Raw genomic sequence first — 24771 nt, forward strand, 5'->3', positions numbered from 1 at the left:
ACCTGGCATAGAGGGCTCCCCACTTCTTCCAGGCATAGCATTACCCTCCAGTGAGAACAATGCCACTGTGGCTCCCATGACCACTAGGGTGCCACACAAGTACAAACAAAGGAGGAGGAAAAACAGGTTGGGACCAGCATAAGACAGACAATGAAGGGTACACAGTACACAGGAGCAGGTAGTCAGGGACTGAGACAGACGGACAAACAAAGGAGGGTACAGGTCAGAACAAGATAACAGGCAAGCAGGACAGATCGGGTAACTCACCTGAGCCAGTAATACACGCTGCAGAGCATAAACTATCACTGGCACTGAACTAGAGATGCAGCACCACAGGATACAGCATCCCGGAACCGGAATGGGGTAGGGAGGAAATAACCCCTGACATGACCAGGCCGGAGCTGGATGAAACCACAGTAGCAGATACCAGCCTCAATCATGACACCAGCACCACTTTTTTGGCATAGTGATTAGCTTCCTAGGCTATTGCCAGAAGAAATACAGAGGTGGATGAGAGACAGGTATAGGGCTGATGCCCCCATACCCCTGCTAGTACAGACAAGACACAACTTGGAGGCCTATTTACTAGTCTCAACATTCAAAATCCTTTCATGGACAAAGAGGTACAATAACATCAATTGCCCCTCTTCCCATAGGGCGTTAAAAGACCAGGGCGGTACGGTCCATGTAACACACAGGCCTGTGGGCCGGCATTTTAATTTGATAAAGTGAGCACACCCCGACTGTGTTTATGTTTACATTTAATTACATGTATAAATTTAAACCGTATTTATTTAATACTGTTACATGTCAATTAATATCGATTAAAACATGCTCTTCATGCTGGTTTTACAGATAGAATTAATTTAACTCCAAGTTCCCAGGGAATTCATGTGTTGCTTCATAGGAGTTTGTTCTTTTTTTTTACTAATTAATATATTTTTAATTTATTTATTAATAAATTAATATTTCAACTACTCTCCTCGCATGAATCTCTTTTAAACTGTGGAGGTTTCATTTAGTTCATGGTTTTTGGTATATAATCCTCTGATTGGAATGTCTGGAAGTTAAGAAATGATAGGGACTCAACAAAGAGAGGTCGCCTTGCTGCTGGCTGTTGGGCTCACATAAACCTGGTCATTTTTGTGGCTAAGTATCTCAATTTTTACATGTTTTCCATAGCAGTAATGCATGTCTTTATTCCCATATTCATTGCTCTACATATCTGAGCACTAACGAGTGCAACTGTCTCCTTTTTGTTACTATGTTTCATACTCAGTTTGCACCTGTTCACATTAGAACGGTAGGATGTGCCATCAGTCTTTTTCTTAGATTACAGGGTCGTGCCTTCTGATTGAGCTCTTGCTTTTCAGTCTCAGGGGATTTTAATTCTCCATTTGCATGTTCCTGTCCTCCCATAAATTGTAGGTTTTTTAACCCAGAGAGAGGCAATAATTTGATAGGGGCCCAACAAAAGAGGTCACCTTGCTATTGGTTGTTGAGCTCAAATAGAATTGGCCATTTTTTGGTGCCAAGTATCTCAATTTATACATGTTTTTCATAGCAGTAATGCATGTCTATATTCCCATATTCATTGTTCTTAGCACTACAGAGTGCAACTGTCTCCTTTTTAGATACAAAAGTAAGATATTGGCTAAGACAAAAGTCAAGATCACGTGTGCATAAGTGTGATCCTGTGCGTAGCAGATATTGGCTATTACACAGATACAGAGCAAACCAAGGAGAGACAAAGAGAACCAGTGTACTCTGTGCTAGATGACTGTAGCACCTTGTTGCCAAAGTTATATAAGGACATAGAAGACTATTCTGTTATGTTCCAGTTATTGGCCGACGTTGTGCAGTCTATTGTATCCCTTGGAATCGCTCTTCTATAAATTACATCTCAGGGAGCACAGCGCATCACACTGACTCCTGGACGCTTGCTTGAGCCATCACTGACTACTGAGGTCTCACCGGTCAGTTACTACTTATTTAATTTATCCTTGATTAAGATTATCAAAGTAACGAGTTTTAGATATAAATCTGTTTGTTGACCTGTATCTGTCTCTCCTGAACTGTCGGCAATCGCTTCTTTATATAAGAAAAGGAATAAGAGCCACCAGAGCTCGCTTCTTTTGGAGATACAACAGCACTTTGTACATGGGCCATGCCATTTATTGCAAATGATTACAGGTTGATCTGCAATATCAGAGAGAGGACAAGAATAAGTGTGCCACTTTGTTTTTATACCCTGCTTCTTTAACCAATAACTCTATAACCCTATAGTTTACCTATACTGGTCTGGTGAGGTGTTGTGATCCAGACTTACTGGTGGTTGTTGTGGATTATTGCTGTGAGTGGTTGTGGTGTTAACGCTTGTTGTCTTTTTCATTGCTGCCTTCCTGCTCTTGCTTTTCTGTCTTTTATTGTTTGTTCCTGTGAGTTTGCAGTGTGTCTGAGTTTTGGTTTCCTCTGTCTGTGTTTTCATCACACTCCTGCCACTTCATTTCCTTGGAGGGTATCAAATTAGAACATTAAGGCATGGGACACTCAGGCGTAATCTGGAGATCAAGGATATCCTAGGGTATAGACAGAATATGACTGCAGACTATATCTTTCTCTGTCGGGCTCCAGCTGTCCTGGACTGCAATATGATGGCTTACACTTTTATATTATATTTATACCTTTATGCATCCTAGAACTTTATTTGCTTTGCAGCTGCAGACTGGCATTGAGCTTATACATATAGAAATACAGTGCATGTACTTTATGTTTTCCAGACTCTACAATCTACTTGGACATGGCTCTGCTGACCCTTTTTCTGGTGATGATCCCCGGTATGGAGCATTAATACATTTGTATCTTCTAGTTATTACTTAGGTTAGCAGATGATGTTGGGATCAGAAGCTTCCTGCAGGGACAGATGTACACAGGGGGGGATTCAGACAGTTCTCTCTGGTTCAGGGGAACCAATTGTTAAACATCCGATTCCCCAGACGAGGGAGGAGCAGCATTCTGGGGGCCGGAATTGGGGATTATGTAGGGGTCAGGATGGATGACATATGGGGACCAAGATGGGGGATTGTATGGGGACCAGAATGGAGGACATAAGAGGACCAGCATGAATGACATATTGGAACCAGGATGGGGGATTATATGGGGATCAGGATGGATGACATCTGGGGACCAGGATAAGGGATTACATGGGGACCAGGATGGGAGAATATATGTGGACCAGGATGGAGAACATATGGTGATCAGAATGGGGGACTATATGTGGACTAGGATAGAGGACATATGAGGTCCAAGATGAGGGATTATATGGATATCAGGATGGAGGGCATGTGAGGTCCAGGATGGGGACTAGGATGGGAGACTATATGAGGACTATCATGGAGGACATAATATATGTCCATATATGAGAATATATGTGGACCAGGATTAGGGATAATATGGAAATCAGGAGATATATGACGTATAAGAACCAAGATAGGGGATTAAACGAGGACCAGTATGGGTAATTATATGGGAACTGGGATGGAGGAAATATGAAGACCAGGATACCAGGACAGGGTGAAAGACATATAGTGATCAGGATGAGGGATGATATGTGGACCAGGATAGAGGACATATGAGGTCCAAGATGGGGGATTATATTGGGAGCCAGGATGGAGGACGGAAGAGGACCAGGATGACATAATGGGACCAAGATGAGGGATTATACGGGGACCAAGATGGGGATTATATGGGAACAAGAATGGAGGAAATATGAGGACCAAGATGAAGGATTATATGGGGGCCAGGATAGATAACATTATGAACACCAGGATGGGGGATGTTACTGCATAAAGACGTCAGGATGGGGGACATTATTACAGGATGGAAGACATTATTACAGGATGGGGACATTATTACAGGATGGGGGACATTATGACAGGATGGGGGACATTATTACAGGATGGGGACATTATTACAGGATGGGGGACATTATTACAGGATGGAGACATTCTTACAGGGTGGGGACATTATTACAGGATGGGGGACATTATTACAGGATGGGGACATTATTACTGGATGGGGACATTATTACAGGATGGAGGACATTATTACAGAATGGGGACATTATTACAGGATGGGGACATTATTATAGGATGGAGGACATTATTACAGGATGGGGGACATTATTACAGGATGGGGGACATTATTACAGGATGGGGACATTATTACAGGATGGGGACATTATTACAGGATAGAGGATATTATTACAGGATGGGGACATTATTACAGGATGGGGACATTATTACTGGATGGGGACATTATTACAGGATGGGGACATTATTACAGGATAGAGGATATTATTACAGGATGGGGGACATTATTACAGGATGGGGACATTATTACAGGATGGAGGACATTATTACAGGATGAGGACATTATTACAGGATGGGGATATTATTATAGGATGGAGGACATTATTACAGGATGGGGGACATTATTACAGGATGGGGGACATTATTACAGGATGGAGACATTATTACAGGATGAGGGACATTATTACAGGATAGGGACATTATTACAGGATGGGGACATTATTACAGGATAGAGGATATTATTACAGGATGGAGGACATTAGTACAGGATGGGGGACATTAGTACAGGATGGGGGACATTATTACAGGATGGGGACATTATTACTGGATGGGGACATTATTACAGAATGGAGGACATTATTACAGAATGGGGACATTATTACAGGATGTGGACATTATTACAGGATGGGGGACATTATTACAGGATGGGGGACATTATTACAGGATGGGGACATTATTACTGGATGGGGACATTATTACAGGATGGGGACATTATTACAGGATAGAGGATATTATTACAGGATGGGGACATTATTACTGGATGGGGACATTATTACAGGATGGAGGACATTATTACAGAATGGGGACATTATTACAGGATGGGGACATTATTATAGGATGCAGGACATTATTACAGGATGGGGGACATTATTACAGGATGGGGGACATTATTACAGGATGGGGACATTATTACAGGATGCGGGACATTATTACAGGATGGGGACATTATTACAGGATGGGGGACATTATTACAGGATGGGGACATTATTACAGGATGGGGACATTATTACAGGATGGAGGACATTATTACAGGGTGGGGACATTATTACAGGATAGAGGATATTATTACAGGATGGGGGACATTATTACAGGATGGGGACATTATTACAGGATGGGGACATTATTACAGGATAGAGGATATTATTACAGGATGGGGGACATTATTACAGGATGGGGACATTATTACAGGATGGGGACATTATTACAGGATGGGGGACATTATTACAGGATGGGGACATTATTACAGGATGGGGGACATTATTACAGGATGGGGACATTATTACAGGATGGGGGACATTATTACAGGATGGAGGACATTATTACAGGATGGAGGACATTATACAGGATGGGGGACATTATTACAGGATGGAGGACATTATTACAGGATAGGGATATTATTACAGGATGGGGGACATTATTACAGGATGGAGGACATTATTACAGGATGGGGGACATTATTACAGGATGGGGACATTATTACAGGATGGGGACATTATTACAGGATGGGGGACATTATTACAGGATGGGGACATTATTACAGGATGGGGGACATTATTACAGGATGGGGACATTATTACAGGATGGGAACATTATTACAGGATGGGGGACATTATTACAGGATGGAGGACATTATTACAGGATGGGGGACATTATTACAGGATGGGGACATTATTACAGGATGGGGGACATTATTACAGGATGGGGACATTATTACAGGATGGGGGACATTATTACAGGATGGGGGACATTATTACAGGATGGGGACATTATTACAGGATGGGGACATTATTACAGGATGGGGGACATTATTACAGGATGGGGACATTATTACAGGATGGGGACATTATTACAGAAGGTGGCCAGGACAGAGTAAATTGTCACATGATGGGGGACTTTATTACAGGAAGGGGCCAGGATGAGTGACATAATTACTATACGAGTCCCAGAATTAGGAACATGGATAGTTGCTTTATGGTGACAAGAGGGAGACATAATTACTGAAGGGGCCAATTAGGGGAAATTACTACTGCTGTAATATATATTTACTATTTACTTTTGAGGATACTGTTTTCCATAGTGTAAATATGTATATACTGTGTGATGGAGACATATAAAGGAGACGCAGTGACTCAGAGCCGGGGCCAGCCGTGATTTACCTGAATTGTCTCTTGATATCATGGAAATTACATCTTAGTAATAACCACTAATTACACTGTTTTCATTTTTATGACCCAAAACATATGAGAAATGATGAGAAATGGAGATAAAGGTTATTTCCGCAGCCTGGTATAAATGATATGTGATACATACTGGCAGGGAAACGGCTCTAACCTCTTCTAATCCTAATTTTGTGTCCACAGTTGTGCAGTGTCTAAATGAGAGACCAAGACATTGGAGGCTTCCAAGTAAGAAAGATTTCTTGAGTATTGTCACAAACCACCGGGGGGGTCACTCAGAAATCCCCCGCGCTGGCTACCAGTACGTCACAATCGGGGGGTAACAAGTGGGGGTCACCCCTCCTTTATACCTCCCGACCGACAGACAGAGCACGTGACGCGCTCTCTAGCGCCCCTCTTATAGTCAGGCCAATTATGGAATTGCCCGACAATAAGCAAGGAGGCCGCTATACTACTTATGCCGATTATTGAAGGGTCCCCGGTGAGAGTAGGGTATATATTCCCCCGACCTCCGCGGGCGGAATATATAATACCTTCCCGAATCTCACTGGCCTCCCCACAATAATCCTTGGCACAACTCGCTGCCACCAACCGCTTCACGGTAACTATTAGCCGAACACACAGACGTGGGATTCAAGATCGAGATAACAGAACAGCCCAAGATTAATTATATAATTTAATCGCCTAAAGCACACTAGAAACTACAATATATACAATAGGGAATCTACAGAATATACAGTTATGTCAGAGTACAGTTACAGATAAAGCATGGGTTATAAACAGGTATGCAATTACATCAGTTACCTTGTGTGTCTGGCCACAGGGGGGCGCTGTAGACCAGGTTTCCAGGAACTCCCACAGATGTTTCCTACACGTGCCCCCAGCGAGAAGAACGCTGGAAAATGGCCGAAGTAGGGTTATCAACCTGGGCAGATCCAGGTCCCCTCCTACCTTCGTGACCTCACAGGGAGCACTGCCACTCCCCCTGCATGGATCAGAATTATCCAGCAAAGGGGATATTGGCCATAACTTTGCCTGGGAGCGTCGTAGGCGGACGCCAATGCTCTCATTGTGACAGTTATGAATTTAGCTACAGAACGAGGGGACTCATGACCTGTCTGCCAGTTCCCCATTGGCTGATATCACGCCTGGGGCATTTCCCAATGTCCTGCTCCCATAAAAAGGGGGTGCCGGCATCGTCCACATGCGGAGACACCATTTTTATGGTTGCCATATTTATCGGAAATATGGCTTGCGAGATATGAACCATTTTTTACTGGAGTCGTTCTGTCTGCTAGTTCCATAGCCTTGCTAATGAGATACAACTCTTGTTACAGGGTGACGGCAGGGAGTCATCCTGTGTCCTTTGTCCTAAAGCCACCTAATTTCCATATCACAGGACATGGCCATGGAGTTTGTTGCTAAACCAGTTGTGTGAAGGAAAGGGGGGTTGACACCAGGAGAGGGCTTCCTGACATACTTGAATATCATGATTTATCGTCATCTCTCCGGATTTACCTCACACCTCCCCCCTTTTGAGGGCGCTAGGGGGCAGCACACTCCGGTGTTCCCCCGTGCGCCCGTCCGCGACCTCTCCTTGTCGGGACAGCCCGTCTGCGTTACCGTGGTCACGGCCCCTTTTGTGGCGAATGGTGAAGTTGTATTGCTGGAGCGCAAGGCTCCATCGCAACAATCGCCCATTCGTCCCAGAGACGGTGTGCAACCAGCTGAGGGGATTGTGGTCCGTCTCCACGATGAAGTGGCGCCCGTATAGATAGGGTTGCAGACGCTGCAGGGCCCACACTATGGCCAGGCACTCCTTCTCCATCGTGCAATAGGCAACTTCCCTTGGTAACAGCTTCCTGCTCAGGTACAAGACTGGGTGCTCTTGGCTCGCAGAGTCCACCTGGCTGAGCACCGCACCGAGGCCGAAGTCACTGGCGTCGGTCTGTACTACAAACGGCCGCGTGAAGTCGGCTGCCTGTAGCACGGGCGGGCTGGACAGGGCGTCCTTTAGGGCCCGGAAGGCTGTCTCGCAGTCCATTGTCCAATCGACTGCAGAGGGCAGCTTCTTCTTGGTGAGGTCCGTCAAGGGCTTTGCCAGGCTACTATAGCATGGAACAAACCTCCTATAGTACCCAGCGGTCCCCAAGAAGGACATCACCTGCTTCTTGGTCCTGGGGGTGGGCCAGGATGCGATGGCCTCCACTTTCTCAGGCTCGGGCTTCAGCGTTCCCCCACCTACCCGGTGACCGAGGTACTGGACCTCGCTCATGGCCAGCTGACACTTTCCCGGCTTGATGGTCAAACCTGCCCGGTGGATCCGCCTGAGCACCTGTGCTAGATGCTCTAGGTGGTCCTCCCAGGTGGGACTGAAGACGGCAATGTCATCCAGGTACGCGGCCGCGTACCCTTCAAGTCCCTTGAGCAGGGTGTTGACCATCCGCTGGAAAGTGGCAGGGGCATTCCTCATCCCGAATGGCATCACCGTGGACTCGTACAGTCCAAATGGGGTAATAAAGGCAGAGCGTTCCCTGGCCTTGCGAGTCAGGGGGATCTGCCAATATCCCCGGCTCAGATCCATGATGGTCAGGTACTGAGCCCCGGCCAACTGATCGAGCAGGTCATCGATGCGTGGCATTGGGTACGCATCGGCGACCGTGACCGCATTGAGCCCCCTGTAGTCCACGCAGAACCGAGTGGTTCGGTCCTTCTTAGGGACGAGGACTACAGGCGAGGCCCAAGCGCTGTTGGATGCCTGGATCACCCCCAGCTTCAGCATCTCGTCAATCTCCTGGCGCATGTGTTGCTGCACCTCCAGGGAGACCCGATATGCTGAACGCCGGATCGGGGGATGATCCCCAGTGTCCACGTGATGGACAGCCAAGTCAGTCCTTCCGGGCTGGTTGGTAAACAACCCCCGGAAGGGGAGGAGGGTGGCCCACAGCTGGTCTTCCAAGAGCTGGTGGCCAACCTCCACATCCTCAATGGATCCGCCTGCCCTAACCTGGGCTAGCATATCCAAGAGGGTTTCCGCTTCTCCCTCCTCGGGCAGGTTGCACACGGGGAGCGCACACGCCTCCCGCTCATGATGTGCCTTCATCATGTTCACATGGAAGGGCTTCCGCCTTCCACGGGCAGGGTCCAGGGTGACCAGGTACGTCACAGGGTTGAGCTGCTGGTACACGAGGTATGGGCCTTCCCAGGCTGCCTGAAGCTGGTCCTGTGGTACGGGGACCAGTACCCACACCTTTTGACCCACTTGGTAGGTCCTCTCACAAGCGTTCTGGTCGTACCAACGCTTCTGATCGGCCTGGGCTTGAGCCATATTGTCGTGTACCAGTTGCGTCAAGGCCTGCATTTTGTCCCGGAAGCGCATGACATACTCGATAACCGACACTCCAGGGGTGGCCAAATCCCCTTCCCAAGCCTCTTTCACCAGAGCCAGGGGGCCCCGCACACGTCGCCCGTACAGGAGCTCAAACGGTGAGAATCCTGTTGAGGCCTGTGGAACCTCCCGGTAAGCAAATAACAGGTGTGGGAGATACCGCTCCCAGTCACGCCCATGGGAGTCGACCAACATCTTAAGCATCTGCTTTAAGGTGCCATTGCACCGCTCGCACAGGCCATTAGTCTGTGGATGGTACGGGCTGGCCACCAGATGTCGCACCTGGACTTGCTTACAGAGGGCCTCCATCAGCTGGGACATGAATTGGGTCCCCCGGTCGGTGAGCATTTCCTGCGGAAAACCCACTCGGGAGAAAATCTCCAGCAATGCGGTGGCCACCTTGTCAGCCCGAATGGACGACAAGGCCACTGCTTCTGGGTACCGGGTGGCATAGTCCACTACCGTCAGTATGAAGCGTTTCCCGGAGCTGCTGGGGATGGCCAGCGGGCCGACCAGATCCACAGCCACCCTCCTGAAAGGCTCATCGATGATGGGCAGAGATACCAGTGGGGCTTTGGGGCGTGGCCCCGCCTTCCCCACTCTCTGACAGGTTTCACACGAACGGCAGTAGGCAGCCACATCGGCCCCCATTTTTGGCCAGTAGAAATGCTGGTTTAACCTGGCCTTGGTCTTAGCGATCCCTAGGTGTCCGGCCATCGGAATCTCATGTGCGATCCGCAACAACTCCGTCCGGAACGGATAGGGTACCACCAACTGTCGGTCCCTGGGCCACGCCTCCGGTGAACCCTGCTGGACCGTGGCCCGGTACAGCCGTCCTTGGTCCCAGACCACTCGCTCCGGGTCCGAGTCCGAGGGAGGCTGTGCCGCCTGCTCCTTTAGAGCTTTCAGGCTGTCGTCAGCTTCTAACGCTGCCTGAAACTCCTGACTAGATGTGGCCAGAATCGACGAGACTGTCACATCTTCAGTCAGTACCCCGGGACCTGTGTCCTGGCCTCCACCTGACTCGGCTGCCACTTGGTCAGAAGGGGAAGAGCTATCGGACCTCCGGGAGGCCCCTTGGCTTCCAGCACTCCCACTGCGGGTGACAGCGGCCACAGCCGCTGCGACCGTGGGTCGTGCCTGCTCCTCCTCCGTTCCTGACCAAGTCGCCGGCTCAGGCAGACCTACCTGGCTTCCTGACACCCCGGTTGTGGGGGAACCCTGCACCGAGATCTTACCTGGGAGCACTTCCGCTCCTGGACCGGCCCCAATCTCACCTGCCTGTTCCCCCCCTGCAGCAACAGAACCCCGCTGTGAAATCTCTGGGGACCCCACATTTGCTGTGGTAGCCCCCACCCCACACACTGGTCCTCCCCCTGCAGCACCCTGCTCTCTGCTTATCCCTGCAGAGGGCAACAGATCCCAGCTCACAGGCTGGTTACTTGTAGAGGCATTGTCACACCTTTCTCTGACCCCCTCCCCTGTCACAGCTGCAGCTGAGTGTGTGTCTATGGTGTCTATGCAAGCAGAAATATCAGAGTTCACTCCCTCCTCCCTTACATCATTCATAGATAACACATTAACATTGTTAGGAGTCATGTCAGTACGGGCTGAAGGTTCAGCCCTTGGTTGGGGCCCAAACTGGGAGGTTATCTGCCCCAAATCTGTCCCAAGTAGCACGTTTGCAGGGATCCGATCAGTTACCCCCACCTCCCTCACCCCTCGCCCTGCGCCCCAGTCCACATAAATGTCAGCAACAGGCAGCGCCGGGTCAGTGCCTCCAATCCCGGAGACAGCGAGGGTTTTTCCAGGGATCAAGTCTTGGGGGGACACCATCTCAGGCCGCACCAGAGTCACCTCCGAGGCGCTGTCTCGCAGTCCTATGGTCACAGACCGGCCGACGGTGACAGGTTGGAAGCTGTCCAGGGACCTACCACCACCCCCACCCACACAATACACCTTGGGCGGCCCTTGGGACGGGGACGGAGCCGGGGCCTTGGGACGCTGAGGGCACATGGCCTTGAAGTGTCCAGGTAGGTTGCACTGGTGGCACCGTCTTGGTTCTGCCACGGGCCTGGAGAGGGGAGTTGAGGGGGACACCCCCTGCAGTCTAGGGGCAGGTGGGGCAGTCGCAGAGTTCATCTTACCCCCTCTCCAGGTGCTGCTGGTGGCTGCTCTCCTGGCTTCAGGAGCCCGATTGTTGGTGTAGTCATCTGCCAGGGCAGCTGTAGCCGTGGATCCCTTTGGCTTCTGGTCTCGGATGAACTGGCGGAGATCCTCAGGGCAGTTCCACAAGAGTTGCTCCGTGATGAACAAGTCCAGGATCTCCGGTCCGGTGGAAAGCTGCAGGCCTTGGGTCCAGTGGTCGGCAGCTCGGGCAAGTGCCCGCCGGTGGTCAGCCCAGGAGTCCTTTGGTCCCTTCTGTAGGCTCCGGAACTTCTTGCGGTAGGACTCTGGAGTGAGGTTGTACTGTTGGATCAGGGCCCGCTTGATGGTGTCGTAGCCCTGATCTGCCTCAGCAGGCAAGTCCCCAAGGACATCCAGGGCCTTACCCCTTAAACGGGGGGTCAGGTATTTGGCCCACTGGTCCTTGTTCAGATGATGCTGCAAGCAAGTCCGTTCAAAAGCAGTCAAGAAAGAGTCCAAGTCTCCATCCTTCTCCAGCACTGGGAAGTCCTCAACACGGACCTTTGGAAGTTTGGTGTCTGGAAGGTCACGGGTGGCTGATGAGGGCCGGAGCTGAGCTAGCTGCAGCTGGTAGTTACGCTCTGCCTGGCGCTCTTCACGCGCTGCTTGCCGCTCACGCTCGGCCATGAGTTCCTTGTAGCCCTCCCGGTCTCCAGCCTGGCGTAGGGCCATAGCCATTTGAAGAAGGCTATCCGAGCCTCCCAGGCTCGGTGGAATGGCACGTGGTGATCTGCGGCCCGCTGCGGAGCCTGGTGCTTCACTGTCCATTGCAGAGCGGAGGGCTGGCGTCTGGCTCGTTGAGGACCCTTGGGCGAGCTGCTCCTCATCTTGTCCAGCAGTGCCCGGTTGTGCAATGTCCTCTGCAGAGCTGTTTTCTGGCGTCGAGCTCCTGGAGGACTCGTGGACAACCTCCTCATCGTCTCTGGCCTGAGCATCGGCCATTCCTTTGGCTTTGCTCCTGGTGCTCTCAGCCATTCTTGCAGACTTTTGGTCACTGACACAGAACTGACACCTGATGCCTCCACACACCTTACAGTATCTGCACTCTGACACTCTAGTGTTGAGCTAGTCTGAAGACCCCAGCAGCCACAGCTGCTGCAGGCAGTCTTTAGTGTCTGGGAGTATGGGTCTCACACTCACACACACTATTATCTCGATCCCACCGCTATGCCACCAATATGTCACAAACCACCGGGGGGGTCACTCAGAAATCCCCCGCGCTGGCTACCAGTACGTCACAATCGGGGGGTAACAAGTGGGGGTCACCCCTCCTTTATACCTCCCGACCGACAGACAGAGCACGTGACGCGCTCTCTAGCGCCCCTCTTATAGTCAGGCCAATTATGGAATTGCCCGACAATAAGCAAGGAGGCCGCTATACTACTTATGCCGATTATTGAAGGGTCCCCGGTGAGAGTAGGGTATATATTCCCCCGACCTCCGCGGGCGGAATATATAATACCTTCCCGAATCTCACTGGCCTCCCCACAATAATCCTTGGCACAACTCGCTGCCACCAACCGCTTCACGGTAACTATTAGCCGAACACACAGACGTGGGATTCAAGATCGAGATAACAGAACAGCCCAAGATTAATTATATAATTTAATCGCCTAAAGCACACTAGAAACTACAATATATACAATAGGGAATCTACAGAATATACAGTTATGTCAGAGTACAGTTACAGATAAAGCATGGGTTATAAACAGGTATACAATTACATCAGTTACCTTGTGTGTCTGGCCACAGGGGGGCGCTGTAGACCAGGTTTCCAGGAACTCCCACAGATGTTTCCTACACGTGCCCCCAGCGAGAAGAACGCTGGAAAATGGCCGAAGTAGGGTTATCAACCTGGGCAGATCCAGGTCCCCTCCTACCTTCGTGACCTCACAGGGAGCACTGCCACTCCCCCTGCATGGATCAGAATTATCCAGCAAAGGGGATATTGGCCATAACTTTGCCTGGGAGCGTCGTAGGCGGACGCCAATGCTCTCATTGTGACAGTTATGAATTTAGCTACAGAACGAGGGGACTCATGACCTGTCTGCCAGTTCCCCATTGGCTGATATCACGCCTGGGGCATTTCCCAATGTCCTGCTCCCATAAAAAGGGGGTGCCGGCATCGTCCACATGCGGAGACACCATTTTTATGGTTGCCATATTTATCGGAAATATGGCTTGCGAGATATGAACCATTTTTTACTGGAGTCATTCTGTCTGCTAGTTCCATAGCCTTGCTAATGAGATACAACTCTTGTTACAGGGTGACGGCAGGGAGTCATCCTGTGTCCTTTGTCCTAAAGCCACCTAATTTCCATATCACAGGACATGGCCATGGAGTTTGTTGCTAAACCAGTTGTGTGAAGGAAAGGGGGGTTGACACCAGGAGAGGGCTTCCTGACATACTTGAATATCATGATTTATCGTCATCTCTCCGGATTTACCTCACAAGTATACAATGCACAAACATTGTGAACACACACATATACTGTATAGACACAATACACATACTGTACACACAGATACTGTATACATATATACACACTTACTGTATACACAGAATACACATACTGTCCACATACACACATGATATATACATACATACCATACACATACTGTACACATACACACATATACTTTATACATATGATACACATATACACATACACACATGATATATACAGTACATACCATACACATACTGTACACATACATATACATACATATGATAATAATCAAAATTTCCGTAAAAATATCACCATTAAATATCAATAAATATCAAAAAACCTTTAGATAAAAATCTGTAAGGATTCAATAAATAAAGGAAATGATTATGTAAATAATGTTAAAATTATTACTTTTATTCAATGATTAAAATAAATATTCATTACAAATCCATATAAATACAAGGCAGGAAAAATTCCCATAGATTAAAGCAGCGGTTTTACTAGGAAAATAAAGTGCTTAGTGCTGAGATCACTTTTTAATAAATATCTATCTATTTATCATATATAACAAAGTGCACAGTGCAAAGTTTAAATATCCGAATGGTATGCTATATATGAACAGGAATATGGTATAATTATTCTATGTAACAAAATGTTATAACCATATACTAATTTGCAAGGGAAATTATACCTACAAAAGTGGTCTTTGAATGTTCCAAACTATGCCGCTATGCCCCAACGCGCGTTTCAGCGATCCTTTCCTCAGGGGGTGCTCGAGATCAAACTCGAACTCAAGCTTTTTGCTAAAAGCTCGACAGTTTGAGTTATCTTCGAGAAAGGTTCGATCACCAAAAAGCCTAGCTAGTTACTAGCTGGCTTTTCACTGTAATAGTGTGAGTCGCTGAGATTCACGCTATTATCAAAATTGCAGCGTATTGTGTGCAGGGGGGACACGGTTTAGATCTGTGCTGCTGCTGAGTGCTGAGAGAATGCCGATCGCCATTATTTTTTTTCCCCCCCCTAACCATGTGTACAGTGGGGCGGGCTAGCATGTCAGCCAATCACAGACACACACACAGCTAAGTGGATTTTTGCCAGACAAGCAAGAGCATGTGTCATAGGCTGTGCATGTCACATGTCCTTGCCTTATAAAATACAGCCATTTTCCACTTCGCCGCCATTATCTGCCTTCTGCGTGTGGGTGACAGTCACTGCTCACGCACCTGCTGCCGCCACTCCTGCTGTATGCACTATAGACATAGTGCAATCTACACAGCGCTGTAGGGATTAGGGACTGCTGGTTATTTCAGCCCTTTTCAGGGCTGATTTACAGGCTTTCATAGCCATAGCTACTAGGCAGGTCCGTGCAAATGCTGTGTATGGCTTTAGATAACAGCGTCTGGCTACCTCAGCTCCGGAAATTTCTTGCTGCATTTTTTCATTAGCAGGGATAGAAAGTGAGGCTTCCTTTCCTGTCCTGCTAACCACAGCACCCGGGCACTGTACCCATCTGCCCATTTTTGCCACGCTATTTTATTTGCCCAAAGAGCTGACACTTTTTTGCCATCCTAAAAGTGTCTGGAATACTAACTTAGTGTTCCTTTCCTGTCCTGGTACACACAGAACCCGGGCACTGTACCCACCTGCCCAGTTTTGCCACTCTATTTTAATTGCAAACTGTGCTGCCACTGTTAGGGCCATACTAAAATTGACTGGGATAGTCAGTGTTGTTTCTTCAGCTGTCAATAAAGCTAGACCACCGCTGCAATCTACACCACCTCTCCATTTTTGCTACCACATTTTAAGTGCACAATCTTGTCGCTAACAAAATGAGTGGCAAAATGACAGATGCTGGTGGAAAGGGGAAGAGGCGTGTTGGAAAAGGAAAAAAGGTTTGTGTCCATGGGGAAGGTGGGAAAGCTACATTAACATCTGCTGAAGATAGGCCATCTTCCAGCAAAAGTAAGATGTCTACTACTTTCCGTGGACAATCCGATGTGCTCCCTTTTTTACGGAACCGAACAACTGTAACAAAGGTAGATGATGCACAAAAAAAGAACATGCTTGAATGGATCTCAAGTGGTTTAACAAGTGACCTCTCCTCCACCTCAACTTCAACATCCAAAAAACAACAGTCCTCTGAGTTCTAATCCCAATCACACTTGCTTTCTCCCAGCTCTCAAGTCTCCACCTGCCCTGCACAGTATGGTGGAACAGAGATGGCTGAGTCTGCAGAGCTGTTCAGTCACACTAAAGGCTGGGAATCAAAGGTCTGCTTCCAAGCTACAGTGAGTACAGACCAGGAAATGGTCTGCAGTGATGCCCAGAAGCTTTGTGACTCAGATTCAGGCCCTGATGACCAAGTTTCTGAGCATAATGTAGACCCTAATTCCCAAACCTGTTGGTGGAGACAATGAGGAACATACTGATGACGATGAGACGCAGATACCAGATTGGGATGACAACTTAACTATTCAGTCAGGGCAAGAAGAGGCTCGGTCTGAGGGCGAGGGGAGTGCAAACACAACGCTTGATGATGAACTTCTAGATCCCACTTACTGTCAACCCACAGTCAGGCACTCGAGGAGGTCACCAGAGGCGGTGGAGGAGGATGCAACTGATGACGAAGTTACCTTGCGTCTTCCTGGACAGAGCTGGAGTACTGGAAGCACGTCAACAACTGCATCCTCAGCCACAACTCTACCTCTAAGCACAAGTCGGGGTGGCTCTGCAGGTCGCATGGGCTCTAAGCCTGGCCTAGCCTGGTCCTTTTTTGACCTTGCAAAGGATCTCCCAAATCATGTGATCTGTAAAATTTGTCGGCAATCTATAAGTAGAGGCCAAAACCTCACCAGTTTGACAACTTCTTCCATGAATCGTCACATGAATAACAAGCATAAGTAACAGTGGGAAGCTCACCGTGCTGCAATGCGGCCTAGCGGAGCGGGCCAAACACCGTATGCTCCTTCAAGTTCCTCTGCGTGCTCTTCATCTTCTATGACTATGGGGACAGCTGTCACACCTGTTTTACCACGCAGACCTTCCACCACTTTAACGGCAACAGGCAGTTTGCTTAGCAGGTCGTCAATTGGTTTGGAAGGGGAAACAAGTGCTGGTGTAGAGCTCTCTCAGACATCGAGAGCACCAACTTTGGATGAAGGCAATATCATGTCTCCGCCTGCACTTTCCTCACAGACCTGCAGTTTTCCAGGGACACCCTACTCAACACCGTCTCCACACAGTAGCCAGATCTCTGTCCCTCAGATATGGACAAATAAAAGGCCATTTCCTGCGACCCATGACAAAGCTAAGAGGTTGACTTTATCCCTCTGTAAGCTCTTGGCTACCGAAATGCTACCTTTCCGCCTGGTGGAAACAGAGGATTTTCGAGACCTTATGTCCATCGCAGTGCTCCAGTACCAGATGCCCAGTCACCACTACTTCTCCAAGAAAGGTGTGCCTGCGCTACACCAGCATGTCGCACACAACATCACCGCTTCCTTGAGAAACTCTGTGTGTGACAGGGTGCATTTCACCACCGATACTTGGACCAGTAAGCATGGACAGGGGCGTTACATGTCGCTGACTGGGCACTGGGTAACTATGGTGATAGATGGAGAAGGGTCTGCTCAACAAGTCTTGCCGTTCCCAAGACTTGTGCGTCAATCCTCTGTATGTCGAAGTTCCTCCACTGCTCCTGCCTTCTCAATCTCATCTGGGTCCAACACCACCGCCCCAAGCCTGCCTGGTCAGGCCACCCACATTGTAACTGCGCACAAGGAATCCCGCACACCTCCTTACTATGCTGTCTTGGAGTCACACAGCGGAGGAGTTGTGGTCATCTCTTGTGAGCGAGTTTCGTAAACGGTTGTCTCCACTCAACCTGCAGCCTGGTAAGGCCGTGTGCGACAATGCTGCAAACCTGGGTGCGGCCCTACACCGGGGCAAGGTGACACAAGTGCCTTGTATGGCTCACATGTTGAACCTTGTTGTCCAGCAATTTTGAACCCACTATACCGGCTAAGATGGGCTTCTGCACAGGGCACGGTCACTCTCTGCTCACTTCCGCCGTTCAAGCGCCGACTTACATTGCTCCAGAAGTCTTTCGGCCTGCTGGTTCATCGCCTGAAATGCGATGTGCCAACATGCTGGAATTCGTCTCTCCACATGTTACAGCGACAGTGGCAGCACCACCGAGCCCTGGTGCAATACGTTATGACGTATAGCCTGGGCCAATGAGATGCAGAGGTGGGGCAGATCACGCTGCTGGAGTGGTCTCAGATCAAGGACCTATGCACTCTTCTGCACAGTTTTGACATGGCGACGAATATGTTTAGTGCTGACAATGCCATTATCAGCATGACGATTCCAGTCATTTACATGCTGGAGCACACGCTAAACACTATTCGGAGTCAGGGGGTGGGACAAGAAGAAAGGGAGGAACTACAGGAGGATTCATATGCGCAAGGGACAACAACATCACCAAGGTCTAGACGGTCAGCATCACCAAGGCGGCAGGCATGGGACGGTGGGGGAGAGGGATTAACAAGGGCGCATGGAAGGTGTTGAGGAAGGTGCAGGAGAACATGAAGAAATGGAGGACGAACTGTCCATGGACATGGAAGACTCAGCGGATGAGGGAGACCTTGGTCAAATTTCGGTTGAACGAGGTTGGGGGGAGATGTCAGGGGAAGAAAGCACGGTTATTAGCTCGCCGCCACAAACACAGCGTGGACTTAGTCCGCATGGCTGCGCAAGACACGTAAGTGCCTTCTTGCTGCACTACCTACAACATGACCCTCGGATTGTCTGTATTAGAAGTGATGATGACTACTGGCTTGCCACACTATTAGATCCCCGGTACAAGTCCAAATTTTGTGAAATAATTCCAGCCATAGAAAGGGACGCACGTATGCAGGAGTATCAGCAGAAGCTGTTACTCGATCTTAGCTCGGCTTTTCCGCCAAACAACCGTGCAGGTGCAGGGAGTGAATCTCCCAGTTGTAACTTGACAGACATGGGACGGTCTCGTCATCTTCAACAGTCTACCCGTACCAGTAGCACCGTATCTGGTGCTGGTAACAGCAATTTTATTGAATCGTTTCATACTTTTTTTAGACCGTCCTTTGTAAGGCCACCAGAGACAACAAGTCTGACACATAGTCAACGGCTGGAGAGGATGATACAGGAGTATCTCCAAATGAACATCGATGCCATGACTTTGCAAATGGAGCCTTGCTCATTTTGGGCTTCAAATCTTGAAAAATGTCCAGAGCTCTCCACTTACGCCTTGGAGATTTTGTCGTGTCCAGCTGCCAGCGTTGTCTCTGAACGTGTCTTCAGTGCTGCTGGGTGTGTGCTGACAGATAAGCGCACGCGTCTGTCCAGTGACAATGAGGACAGACTGACGTTCATCAAAATGAACAAGTCATGGATCCAGAAGGAATTTACTACCCCTGTGTCATCCTGGGGAGAGTAAATGCTTGTGGATTTGGAATGTGCTTGATGCAAATCTAGCTGTGAATTGTACAACTGGGGCACAAGTGCTGCCACTGAAGGGGTGTCTGTGTGGCCCAATTTTAGGAAAAAATGGAGACTCTGCTTGGAGTCCCCTTGCTGTGTTTTACCTGATTTTAGAACGGCATGCCATGCCTATATCTGTGTCTCCTCCTCTTTTTCCTCATCCAGCTCTTTTGTTTTCGCATGAGTATAAGTCCTTGTCATTTTCCCATGTGTTTGTGGTATGTTGTGAGTTGTTTATCACCTTTTGGACACCTTTGAAGGGGTTTTCTATGTGTTTTTATGTGTTTGTGATTGCCTCCCATTGTTTCCTATGGGGTTCGAGAGGTTCGTTGAACGGTTCGCCGAACCGAACTCGAACGCGGCCTTCGTTTGACGAACCGAACCGAACTCGAGCCTCTAGAGGCTCGCTCATCTCTAATCCGGACTCATTGATGCCACTTCAGAACTCTCCAACGCTTTGTTTCCATCCATTTCTGGGGCTTCTTGAAGTGTTTGGGGTCATTATCCTGCTGGAAGACCCCCGACCTAGGGCTATACCCAGCTTTCTGACACTGGCACTACATTGCCACACAAAATGCTTTGGCAGTAGTCAGATTTTATGATGTCTTACACACAGTCAGGACCCCCAATGCCAGAGGCAAAAAAACATCCCCAAACATCTCTGACCTCCATCATGTGTGACTGTAGGTGCTGTGTTCTTTTCTTTGTTGGCCTCATTCTTTTTTCGGTAAACAGTAGAATGATTCGCTTTACCATAAAGCTCTATCCTGGTCTCATCTGTCCACAAGATATTTTCCCAGAAGGATTTTAGTTGCTCACGTACATTTTAGCAAACTGCAGCCTGGCTTTATGTCTCTGTGTCAGCAGTGGGGTCCTCCGGGGTCTCCTCCACAATGATTCATTTCATTCAGATGTGCAATGATAGTTTGGACTGAAGCTGATGCTACTGAGCCTGCTGGATCACTTGAACTACTCTGGACCTTGAGTGGGGCTTAACCACCATCTGGACTATCCAACATTGCAACCTTTCATCAATTTGTCTCTACTGTTTATGTCCAGGGAGATTAGCTACAGTGCTGTGGGTTGTACCCTTCTTGGTTCTGTTGTGCACCATGGACAAAGAACTAGCAAAGAAGTATTACCATTTGGGAACTCATATATATTGTACTGTGCAAGCACCACTATAGGGCTTTCCATCCCATCCCTATATCAGGGTCAGGGAGAGGGAGAGCCGACGTGGAACGGGGGCGCCCGGTAACTTATGGTGTCATACCCTCCGTTGTTAGGTAGGGATACACTACCCTTATAGGGCTATATTAGTTTCCCTTCCCTTTCCTAAAGTGAGTGTGTATAAAACTCCTTGGTTATTTACAAGGATAACGTGATCCATTCTCATTTATATGTTTGTGTGTCCGTTTGTGGGTACATTTTAATGAATATTAATAAAAATTGCACATTTTAAAATAGGGTTGAGATTACATGTTAGCACCATGGACAAAGGAACATGAAGATCTCTGGAGATGGACTTGTAACCTTAAGATCATTTATATGTTTTAACAATTTTGGTTCTCTTGTCCTCAGACAGTTCTCCTTTTTCTGTTCTTCATGCTTAGTGTGGCACCCGCAGACACACAACGCAAAGATTGAGCCAACTTCTCCCCTTTTTATCAGGTTTTAGGTGTGATTTTAATATTGCCCACACCTGATACTTATGTGAGCGAAATACACTCCTGCTATGCCTCTGGAACTCCAAATTAATAAGATTTGTTTTACAAGCGCTTGGGAAATCAATACAGCGCACACTTGCTTTATGGTGTACTGAAAGTTTCTGCTTTATTAGTACATGTCACCAGTTTATATAGCGTCATAGGCAAAGGGAAAATTGGCTCCAACTTATGAGCCAAAAGGAACAAAAAGGAGCGTGAACAGAAATGTGAAACCTCCCCGCCCGTCAGTGCTAGCTGAACCCTATGGCATCATTAGCTATGAGACAGATAGACGCTATAGGAGCACAATGGATTGTATTCTCTCACACTTGCCAGAGGGGAGTCTGAACGAGCATCACATGCCTCAAACAAAGCTGTTTACCCACAATTTTGGAAAGGTGCCAACAATATTATTTGGACCACTTTTGGGGTTTTGTGTGAAATTATGGCCAATTTTTCCATAAATTTAGACAAAAAGAGTTTGACATTTTTTCCATAAAACAACATTTCTTCAGTACACGGGCCGTATTGTCCAAAAACGTAAATTGAAGTTTCTGATTCCCAGCCTGTACTTGACTCCGCTTCCCAAACTGTCAACGTAAAGAAACAAGACAAGAAAGTAAAATGGTGAAAAATAGAGAAATAATGATTAGTAACAAAAAATATCTCGTTTGATTTTGTAAATATTTTGCACATTTTTTCTTTTCTTGATCTGTATGGCTGTAAGGGTGAATGTGATTAATGTGATACAGTGATATGTTTATGTTAAAATGTTACAGATCTTAGTCTCTGTGTCCTGAACAGTCGGGTTACGCTGGGATCCTGTGATGAGCGCTGTAACCCTCCTGCGCAGCCTTGCCTTCTGTCCTTACGTCGTGGCTGTTTTTGTGAAGAAGGATTTGCTCGAGCTGATGACAACCGATGTATTCCACGTGCTGAATGTCCATAATAAACACCGGGGACAAGAAAACTCAGCACAACGTATAGCGGTTATATTCTGAGATATCACCACGTCTATTTGTTTTTGTTCCTGCACCTGAAAATAAAAGCAAAAATTATTATTATTATTATTATTATTTATTATTATTATTATAGCGCCATTTATTCCATGGCACGTTACAAGTGATAGAGGTATACATAAAAAACAAGTAGAAGAAAATGTAATCTAATATATAAAGCCGAGTGTATATGTGTATATTTATGTGTGTATATGCATATACATGTGTGTGTGTGACAGACAGACAGCGACAGAGACAGACAGGAAGAGACAGAGACAGCGAGAGACACAGACAGACAGGGAGAGACAGAGATGGAAAAACAGACACAGACAGACAAGGACAGACAGAGATAGAGAGAGACAGAGACAGTCAAAGAGAGACAGAGACAGACAAAGAGAGACAGACAGTGTCAGAGAGAGACAGAAATAGACAGACAGACAGACAGACAGACAGACAGAGAGATAGAGACAGACAGAGACAGACAGAGAGACAGAGACATACAGAGACAGAGACAGACAGAGACATACAGAGACAGACAGAGAGAGAAAGACAAACAGAGAGAGAGATATAGACAGCCAAACAGACAGACAGACAGATACAGAGAGACAAAGACCGACAGAGAGACAGACAGGGAGAGACAGAGACAGACAAACAGAAACAGAGACAGACAGAGAAAGACAGGGAGAGAAACAGACAGTGAGAGAGACAGAGACACAGATAGAGACAGTCAGGGAAAGAGACAGAGAGAGACAGAGACAAAAAGAGTGAGACAGGCAGACAGACAGAGATAGAGAGACAGACACACAGAGAGAGACAGAGAGAGAGAGACACAGATAGAGACAGTCAGGGAAAGAGACAGAGAGAGACAGAGACAAAAAGAGTGAGACAGGCAGACAGACAGAGATAGAGAGACAGACACACAGAGAGAGACAGAGAGAGAGAGACGCACAGATAGAGACAGAGAGACAGACAGGCACACAGAGACAGAGAGAGACAGACACACAGTTAGAGACAGAGAGAGACAGACACACAGATAGAGACAGAGACAGACAGACACACAGAGACAGAGAGAGACAGACACACAGATAGAGACAGACACACAGATAGAGACAAACAGAGAGACAGACATACAGATAGATACAGAGACAGACACACAGAGACAGAGAGAGACAGACACTCAGTTGCTACCCCGGGCAATGCTGGGTACTGCAGCTCATTAATACAAATAAAACACTATTCCTCTTTGACCTTTATATGAATAATTTCTGCAGATCCTGAAACTAATAATCTTTTTGAAATCCCTCACATTGTGTGTCCGTGGCTGAGCTTGTGAGTCTTAGCCTCTTAACCATCTTATTCTGCTTTTTCAAGGTGGGCACTAACAGGACCCCCATACACATTGCCCGAATACGGCAATATCATCGGGTTCAGCCGACAGTCTACTGTGTAAGAGGGCAGATGATCTGGGAGATATTGGTCAGGCGCCTCCGATTTTGGACTCCAGGAGACATCAGACCTGCTTCTCTATAGGAGAGGCGGCCAAGATGGATGTTGGACAAATCCCCCGATCTACTGCAGAGGTGGAGCTACGTTTTCTGGTGCCAAAGGCAAGAATTAGGTTTGGTGCCTCCACCCCCACACTCCTATGAGCAGTCATCATGTGACAAATCATTCCTATGTGATTTGGGAACTTACAGTCACGTGCCGGCGAGCTGCTCCTCCTAATTCTCTCAATGTTCAGTGGAAAACCACAGGAAGAAAAGCCGGTTGTCACATTCCCGTGTCACACAGAGTTGTGCCCAAACTTCACCAACTGTCATGGCGGTATTGGACTCTATTCAGATTGCAGATTCTAAAGGTTTCTCTGCTGTCTAGGAAAACACTTGGGTGTAGACCTGCTGTGCACTGATTGATAGGCAAGAGTTAATCTGTGCTGGTCTGCATGCTCCTCACATCAGCTCCCCTCCTATTTATACTGGTGGAATCCTTCTACACATGCCAGCTTATCTGAGTAGTTTTTGGTTGTTTCTTCTCCATCTGATCAGACCTTCATGCCGCCATGTTGCAGCCGTGACTCATCTTATCACATTGATCACTGCAGCCCTGAAAATAACAAGGTCACATATATTGTATACATACATTTACCTCCTGAATAAACAATCCCCCACTCTGCACCCCTGACTATAGACAT

The 24771-nt window shown here is 47.8% G+C and overlaps 1 long non-coding RNA gene across 1 annotated transcript; it reads left to right on the plus strand.

Annotated features, from left to right (window-relative positions):
- The first annotated feature begins 1905 nt into the window (after window positions 1-1905).
- Window positions 1906-22646, plus strand: LOC142286653 (uncharacterized). Its single transcript, XR_012747740.1, has 4 exons — window positions 1906-1976; window positions 2781-2837; window positions 6512-6556; window positions 22362-22646. It is a non-coding gene; the product is annotated as an uncharacterized LOC142286653 (long non-coding RNA).
- Window positions 22647-24771: the final 2125 nt, after the last annotated feature.

Source organism: Anomaloglossus baeobatrachus, unplaced genomic scaffold (genome assembly GCF_048569485.1).
Source record: "Anomaloglossus baeobatrachus isolate aAnoBae1 unplaced genomic scaffold, aAnoBae1.hap1 Scaffold_691, whole genome shotgun sequence".
In the NCBI taxonomy this organism is placed as follows: Eukaryota; Metazoa; Chordata; class Amphibia; order Anura; family Aromobatidae; genus Anomaloglossus; species Anomaloglossus baeobatrachus.